Source organism: Rhipicephalus sanguineus, chromosome 9 (genome assembly GCF_013339695.2).
Source record: "Rhipicephalus sanguineus isolate Rsan-2018 chromosome 9, BIME_Rsan_1.4, whole genome shotgun sequence".
NCBI classification, from domain to species: domain Eukaryota; kingdom Metazoa; phylum Arthropoda; class Arachnida; order Ixodida; family Ixodidae; genus Rhipicephalus; species Rhipicephalus sanguineus.
In genome coordinates, this window is record NC_051184.2 from 109,010,300 (window position 1) to 109,019,741 (window position 9,442).

A 9,442-nucleotide genomic window follows, 5' to 3' on the forward strand; every position below is an offset into this window, starting at 1 on the left:
GCATAAACTAAATACAGAAAGAAAGATTTTCCAGAATCTTGAAGAGCTGATGACGTAAAGATTTTTTTACTGGCTTTACTCAAAACAGGTGAACGTGCAGTTTTAACCATACCTCCTGCAGAATGTTAGTGATTCTATGAAGTAGGATATTTTCACTCTTTCAGGCCATTTGTGTACTAATGATGACATACACATAATAGTGAAACATCTGTTTTGTTTCCATGGCATATTTGAGTAAAGGTTACTCAAAAGAAAAGTTTTGTGAAGTGAGCGCAGCATGTCACAGATGACGGACGGTTTTCATCCTGCATCATTTTAAGATATGTGCAGCACTCAAGTTCACTGCTCACATATGTGTCCTTCTTCCTGTGTGCTGTCACTGTAGGTCAGAGCTTCTTCATGATGTCATGTATACGAGATGTGTAGTCACCAGCAGGAATATGGGCTTGGTGTTGGTCAGTCTCAAAGAACTTAATAACTGGGCAGACCCACAGTCATGCTGTAAACAGGTTTTACAGTGCTTCAGCCAATATGTCTGCCTTGAATGTCATACGTATATGTTCCACTCCATTGTTCATTGGGTGGTAGGTCGTGGTCGAATATTATAGGCTCAATTTGGCTTTCTGTCTCTGTTTTGATGGAGGACGACATGCCAATTTAAAGTGACACAGCCAGCGGCTGACAAAAGCGGGAGCAACAGTTGCAGCTGTAATGTCTAGAGTCGGAATATATTCCATGCAACACTTGAAACATGCAGTCAACACGAGCCAACAAGTTTGGCTTTGGTAGGGTGGCAATGGCACGATGAGGTCCACAAAAATGTGGTTGAATCAAGTGTTTGGGCCTGCAAACATATCCAAGAATGTCACAGTGTGACTGAATCTTGAAGTGCTGCAAAGCGATCCACTCACGAGTCTGCTGGTGGAACACCCACGTGATGCTACGTCATATGAAATCTACCGTGAAAAACTTTCGGATTGCCCAGATACTTGGGTGTGAAAGATTCTCTAGTGGTGTGAATTCTTAATGATGATTGCAAGTGGGCATAAATGATCAAGGCTTGTGTCACAACATGTGTCACAACAAGCGTCTCCTGTTTCTGGCAAAGGAAACCACTGAAATTCTAGCAACGTTGAAGCTTATAATTCTTGTACGTGCCAGAATTCCTTGTCATCCTGTCAAGCAGTTGCCACTTTTTTGAGGTCTATTCCTCTGAGACAGGTGACAGCATTAGTTGGGCAACGTGTCAGGGCATCAGTGACAATGTTGTCAGCTCCCTTGGTGTGACTAATGTCTGTACTGAATTTTGATATGTACGACATCTGCTGCAGTTTGCGGGTAGTGTGGACACCACCGTTGCGATTGAGGAACTTTAATGGCATACATGAGATGTGGACTCATGTATTTCATGACAAAGAACTCACTTCCTTACACATGTAATGATGAAAATATTCTACTGCTGCTTCAGTCTTCACCCAAAAGTGCTGTAATCTCAGTGGTTGTCAATTTTCAGGAAAAGGAAGCGATTGGGTGCCTGCACTTCTTAGATGAGTTGTTGAAGCACATCCAGCACCTAAAGCTGCATCCAAGATGTCAATGATGATGCATAGTACGTGGAACTCTCATTTGATGTTAGGGGATCCATGGTGTCACCAAGGTGTCTCTCGATCCCTGAAAGGCTGCTCGGGCGTGCTTGGTCCAGGGGAGCTCAATAGCAGCACTTCTGTGTATCAACGGCAGGAAGTGGAGAGGATGTAGAATGGCCCAGTGCCAAGGTACAAAATGGTGGTAGTAGTTCACAAGACAAAGGGACTCGCAGAGCTGACAAATTAGTATTCAGAGATGGGAACTTTTCAACAGCCATGACTCTGTGTGGGTGTGGTTTAATACTGGAGACGCCGAGACGAGATGAAATGGCCAGGAAAGGTAAGCTTGTTGATGCCAAATACATCTATGTTGACAAATGTTCCAGGCTTGGCCAGATGCTGGATCACAGGTTGCAGATGTGAATTGGGCTCATTTGATGAACTGCTTGCAAGGAGTGAGTTGTTGAGGTAGCATGAAAGACGTCGAGGCTGTGTAAAACGCTGAAATGTCCATCTGGAGTTTCTCGTGCCGAATGGCATGAAGGAACTCAAACAGACAGAAGGGTACGTGTCACTATCAGCATGTTCAGGATGTCTTCTGGAGCCACAAGGATTTGATGGTAGGACCGTACGAGACCAATTTGGGAGAAAATTGTTGCACCATGTAGTTTGGCTGTGACATCACGAGAATGTGAGGTGCACTGAGTAATGATCGGGCATGGTTGCTTGTTTCTACTATATGGCTCAATTGGTGTAGCTGCCAGGCCGTCAGCCTCCTGGTTTAGGCTTCAGAACCATTTGCAGAGCAACACCAACACACAGAACACGTTTGGCTGCAGGTGAAAGTCAGTGAAAAATCTGAAAATCTATATATTTGAGATGGCTGCCTCAAAAAAATTTTTTTTAACTGCAGCCCAAAACCCTCCTTCCAATACAATTTATCAGTTCTTTGGTCCCGCCAAACCGTCCAAATTTGTATTTTTCTCTGTCTTTTTCTCAGGGACCATATTTCATACTAAGTTAATTTTGATTTGGTAATGACAATATGACACCGCGGTAAAATGGATAAAACGGTGATGATGTAGTGCGCAAGAACGTTGCAGCGAAAAGCAGCAGCTGGGTTAATTGTCAAGCCTAAAAACACAGTAGTAATCTGACATATCTTGCACCAGGCCCGTAGCCGCGGAGGGGGAATTTGATGAAGTATGTGTTTTTACCAAAAGTAAACAATAAAAATTGGTGTTTTTCTCAGATAGTCAACGTTTTCAGCAAGTCCCCCCCCCCCCTCCCCCCGAAAAAAATTCCTCCATGGCTACGGGCCTGTCTTGCACATATCCAGGGTCTTCCTCATCGGTTAAGCTGTCAAAAAAACGTAATCTTGTTAAGGCTAAGCTAACAGAGAAGGCTGCGGGCGTGAGTAGGTGGGCTGTTATGGACATGCGCGTTCCTTAAACCGTGGATGCTTGGTCGTTGTTGTTTACACCTGATAACAACGCCTTAGCAGATTGTTCGCCTCTTTATACGACCGTCGTTCTCATGGCTTTTAACACATATGTCGAGTTCAAGATGACTGCAGCTGCGTAAGTCAAACATCCGGAGCTTCAGCATGATGAAACAAAATATATGCTGCATTCTCGCGCCACCAGTCTTGATTTACACGTGACTGCTTCGATTGCCTGCGTTTTCTTTTTGTTGAACATTCTTTGTAACGGTGTTTTGATCGTGATCGGGCCAATCCGGATCGAATTTCTTTATTGCGATCGACAATGGTCGCTGCTACACGGTCCAAAATAAATCCGGGTTGTGTTTGGTGCAGACGCCAGTCAAATCACGTTCTGGTAATCAGTAATCCCGACGCGCCGATCTAGACCGTCTTGATCCCACCGCTATCAAAAGAGCCCTGTGACACCTGTATTTAGCACATTCGTGGTTCGCTTGTTTTGTCAGCTGGCGCTATATGAAACGTTTTAATTTCGTGTTATTTTTATAAAATTCTATTTGAGAGTCAGCGCGCCGTTCGGTTGCTGCCCTGTGCCATCATACCAACTCGCCCAGCTGAGCGACAAGCGGGTTTGATTTTTGCTGGTTGATTGCACCATCGCAGCCTTTCTTCTGACTGCTAAATGCGGCTAAATAGCACTTTTGTTAGAGAGACTTGAAGGCCTCTTTGCTTTTGTTATGTGTGGATACTCCTCTGGCTACATGTCGGGATATTTCTGATATTTCGGCGACCTTTCTTCACGAAGACCTGGCAACCCTGCTTTTGTCATCCGGGAACTCCGGGAAATTCGTCCGGCGCATCAGCAACAGCAACTCGGCTGACGTTAAGTCATTGTTCTTCCCTACGAGTGTTCTCTTGTTGTTCACGTGCATCTTAATGAACTGGTCACCATTGTGTGCGAGTGTTCGGCTAGTTAGTAGGGCGAACAGTTGCGGCTAAGCCATCAGTCGCGTACGTGCGATCGGAATTTATTTCATCCGAGTGATCGATCTTTGTTATGTCGAGCGGAGGGTACACAGTAGGGCGCTCTATTGAGGGATTTCATGTGCAACTTGCGTAATCGTAACTTGCAACTTGCGTAAACGCACAGTTAGATGACAACAGCCTATGTTCCTGCCTCTGTCTCGGGGATCGTTTACAAAAGTGCCACAAAATTAGTGAGCCTCTCGCGCAAGAAATTTCGGTGTAACAATTTCGACAGTGCAGTGAAGAATGCCGTGTGCATTCGATGTGAACAGTGAAGAACCTGAAAAACAAACGTAAGTGACTCTTTTGGTGTTCACTGTGGTCAAACGGTACATTTTGACCCTTGTGATTGGTGCGAAAAAGTGTTGTCGCAATGCACCACCACGCTTCGGCCTAGTGTTCTTCAAATTTTACTGATCATGAGTTCATGCGCTGGCTGGGTTCTCATATTAAGGGCGCAGGGTAAGCTCTATATTTCCTGTGCATCTTTTAACAAGTTGAAGAACCGTTTTCTAAGTAACTAAAAGAGGTATCACCTTAATGTGTGTATATTTTCTTAAAAAAAGTTGCGTTCTTTTAAGTGTAGAAGTTTAATCAAAATCTAAATGCACTATTTTTCTAAAAATGTTCTTCTGCCAGAAAAAGCGACTTTCTCAGAAAAGAACGAGTACACAAAATATACACAAATGGATACACGTCCCAAATAGCAAGGAAAAAAAATTTTCATCTTTTAAGAATTTTGCCCTACGCTGTGGTAGCACAGTGAACCTCAGTACACAAGAACGAGGAGAATGCTTTTTTATGCTGTTCTTTCTTTAGTCAAATCTTCCCTGGCAGTAAGCTGGCACACATTCTTGTGTCACCATCTTCCCTGTGCTGCTGCCTTAATATTTTCAATTCTGATCATGCTCACCACCTTGTGCTATGTTTTCCCTCTAAGAGACTAGTAGTATGAGCCACGTGCTACAATATACATGCTTGTCACTAAGGCTAATTTTATCTGCTCACATGCCAAACTTGGGCAGTGGATCGACAGTGTGAGCCAAATGGTGCATGCGCATAGCAGAGCACGTGTAGCACCCTTTTGCAAAACTACATCTTTTCTGTACATCTAAAACTCTGCCAACTACTGGAATCTGCTGTGACCTCAGCACGGTAATTATGTGCAGCACGGCCCATTGCAGCATGTGGCAGCTCTGTGTGGTAGGTCAGTACGCTAGACAGGGTTTGCGTGACTTGCCAGCTGCATCAGATATAATGTGCAGCGACGTTTAATAGTTCTGTGACAAGTAATGAGGTGGTTTACATCAATACGAGTAAATAAAAGTGGCACCTAACATTTGTATCAATTTGCTATGAAAGGTGGGCTTACTTACTTTTTTTTTTTCATTGCTTCATAAGTGCAACACTTCTTTTCAGTTTGTTGCAAAAATTCACTGGTGTCAAATGTGAGGAATAAAATATAAAATTGCCAGTCACGATTTTCCCAAATGCTTATGTTTGCTTTGTCTGTCAGCTTCATGTGGCTTTAATAACAGAAACCAAGACCCTCAGTTCCTCATTCACAAAGAACATTTGTGTTTTACCAGAACACTGCTAAAGTCTGTGCTTTAAAAAAAAATGTAAAGGTCCACAAAGTGATGCATGTGACTTCCAAGTTTGGTGGGAGAAGTTCGTGTGGTGTGCTGCTGCTTGTACCCACGCCTTCATGGGCACAATAAATTCTATGGGATCATAACCTGTGCGGGTTGCAATGATTCAGCGTCAAATGGCAACACACGAGCAAAGATAATTGGTCTGTGAGTGACCTGAAGTCCTGGACTTGGTGATAAGAGATTGCGGGTCACTTTCTGAGCAGATGCAGTCGCTGCGCTGTATTTCACAGTGGCAACACTGAAAACGCGACAGCCATCTTCCTGCTGCTGAAATTACTCCTTCACTTCTTTATTATGGTCTATCACTTGCACTGAAGTTACCTGTACTGCAGGTGGCTCATTTTCTTGATAGCCATCGAATGAAAGCTTACCACGATCTACAGCCATGGCTCGCACCTCCTTGTCTGTCTGTTGCTCGGCGTTGACAACATGATTGTCAATTGTGACGAAGTCAGGGAAGCTCTCTGCTTGAATGCCTCCTTGAATCAAAGCCACACTGACTGGTCCTACGGCTCATCATTCAGGTCGAACAATTCCTCGCTGTCAGGGTTGTTGTCTTTCCTGAAACCGGCCTTCTCAAGCAGTTCTTATCAAAGAACCCCTGACATCAAAACTGAAACTTCGACAAGTTTGTGTTGTTTGATTGTCCTGTATACATGGGCACTTGTGACCAATTATTAGTGGTGTACATTGCCTTTAAGGTATTTTAATTTGGTTTTAGAGTAAGCGTGAGTGCTCATATTACTTGGCAGCGCCTCGCGACATTGCCACTCTTTGTGACGTTCCACTAGTGAAGCGAGTATAGTCGATGCCACAGGATATTTGCAGGGCGTACACAATACCATGACTGGCAGCCGGCATGGGCCTTTTTTACTCACTCCTCTCGCTTTGTTGTCGGGCTGCTCTCAAGGCAGTTATGGCTGCTTAGGCCAGGAATGCTTTTCTTTTTCGTGAGGGGGCACACACTTAACAGGCATAACTCATACCAAAGCAACCACATTGTTTCATTCCTTACCGTGTGCGAAGCGCCGATTTGAAAACTGCACTTTCAATGTCACCACAGCTTGGGCACACGTGACCTTAGGTGCTCCCCCACGGTCAGGCACTAGAGCCAGATACAACTTTAGAAGTCAGTGGCATTTCCTCCTCAAAGGCGGATGAACACAAGCCTGCACCAGTGGGTGCACTCGGGACTGACGTCATGAGCAGGACGGCCAGTGGCTCCGTTTTCGGAGAACATCCGCGCGTGCATGAGCAAGACTGTTTCTTTAGTCGCAGAGGCGATCGGCTGCGGCGCTTCAGTCGTCTGGGTGGAGTTTCTCCTATCTTCTCAAGTTGTATCCATCTATAGTTGCTTACGATTTTAGGCAGCCATTTCAAAGTGGCGCTAAAATGGTCACAATTAACTATGCCAGGATTAATTATATGATACGTTGTAGCATTTCTGATTGAATATCAGGATTACCAGACACAAAGCTACAAATTGCTGTAAAAAAGTCTCAAACAAAAATTTTGCTGTCAGGGGTCCTTTAACACCTATTTTCGGCTTTTTCAAGATGCCTGCCAACACTTTGATAGGAATTCTTTTGAATTCCCGATTCCTTTGCATGTCGAAGAGTTTGGCTACAGGCACTCAAGGTGTATGCGGTAGGTAGCTTTCACAGAGGGCACGATAGCTTGATCATTGGCAGGAGTACTGATGTCGTATTTGGGGAAAGTAAGCCAGCTTAATTGCTTCTAGATAGGCCTAGATTCCTGTGACTTGAGTACCCGTTCAAAAAGAAGAGCACTAGCTTCTGCGTCATCTCTTGCCTACCAAAGTACAGCAGCCAGGTGTTTAAAGGGACACTAAAGAGAGACAATTAATTGGTTTAGATTAATAAAGTGTGCTCGGAGAACTCTTGTGTAGTTTATTTCACCACCATAGGTTTATTATTAGAGGAGAAAACCAAGTTCAAAGTGTCATTTTTAAATTTCGCACCGAACTTTGTAATTCATGACGTAAAAGGTTTCAAAGAGCATTCAACGTATTTTGGCGCCACTGGCTCGACGAAATTTCCACAAACTCGTTTATGTCAAGTCTCTGGCCCCCTCAGAGGACAATGTACTTCGATTTAACCTATTAGGAACTACGTAGGTCCAAGCAGGCACCGTCAAAAATATGTGACGTCACGGCAAATGGTGCGGGAATTCCAAGGTGGCGTCGCCACCTGTATTTTATTCTTGCGCGTTTTCTCACTTATTAATCGTCTTCTCGCAGCAAGCGTGGCGTTTTTGGTATCGTGGAAGACTACTTTACTAATGCGAGAAAAATCGTTTTGCTCTTTAGTGTCCCTTTAAAAGGTTTTTGTTTATCCATGCCTTTGTGTTGGCAGTGCAGTCAACTGTCCCATTTATGTGCTGCTAGGTGGGAGGCTGCTTGTACTTCCCAGTAAACAGCAGTTTTTTTTTCATGTGCCGTCCATAACGCAACGAAGTAAACTGGTCGAACCCTTCTTGGAGCACTTCTGTGACAGTGGTTGCCTGAAGGAGTGTGTGAGGTTTCACCTAAAATGAAGTCCACTTTTATCGGCAATAAGCACACCTTTATCCTTGTGCCTCACAAGAAGCATCGGAAGCTAATTTGCTTTCCACTCTGGCACAGCATCCACACTGGTGTTGTCGCATTCACCTCAGGTTTGCAAGAATTTCACTCCATCCCTCGCCTCGCAAAGTTACAGCAATCTTTGGATGATTGTGACACCACTGTGTCTGGGGACCTTAGCTAGTTATTCCACTTACTTCCTCAACAATTCTCCGTTCATTGGAATGTTGTAAGCTTGTGCATCTTGGAACCACATCAGAAGTCCTGAATCAACTTTTAGGTATGCTGCGTCACGGAGCCTGAAGCGCATTGGACGAATTTTCTGCGAGACTTGCCTGTAGCAATTCCTTTGCTCTTCGCAGTTGAATTCTTGGCCTGCTTTGACAGTCCCATCGTTCCTGCGACATCCGCCTGCTTTCCTTGTCACACAGCTCTGTTAAGGATCTTCATTCTGTCGCTCAGTGAAACTTGCTCATTTTCTGGAGGCCACTGTCTGAGCAGTTGCGGTCTGCAGCTGACCAGCACAGGAAAACAATGCCAAAATGGCGTTAAGCTACAACACATCACGTGAAAACTGGCTTGGCTAGAGGCTCGGCTAAAAGTTGCCCAGTTGCGAAGCAGTGATTTAACCTTGCCATGGTTTAACCCTTTCAGAATCAGTGACATAAATATACAGCACTGTTGTGGGTTTGAAAAACACGTTAGTTTTCCAGTTCTTTCTTTTTTTTTAGCCCAGCAAGTGCTGTCATCTTGTGAGGATACAAGACTTTTTTCTCTTGTGCTGTTGACCTTTCGTTTGCATTTGTAGCTTGGTTTAGGCCAGTGTGTTGGCTATAGCTCGGATGTCCGTGCTAGTGCACAGTGGCAGTTTCATTTTGTCTGTTGGGTGGTTTCTATCGTCGTGCACACGAAAACTGATATCTCCAATGCAGATCATTTTTTAGCGAACCAAAAGCACTTTGATCGTATCTATCTATGAACTCACTCATAAGCCGACTCACTCAGACTGGCTCATACTCCGATCAAGCCATGAGTCTGACTGAGTACGGGCGAGTAACATTTTGGCAAGTCTGAGCTGGAGCGAGTGCGGTTGCGAAAAATTTTGGAGAGTTTGAGTCTGAGTGAGCCCTAAGCACAGATATTTTCTTGG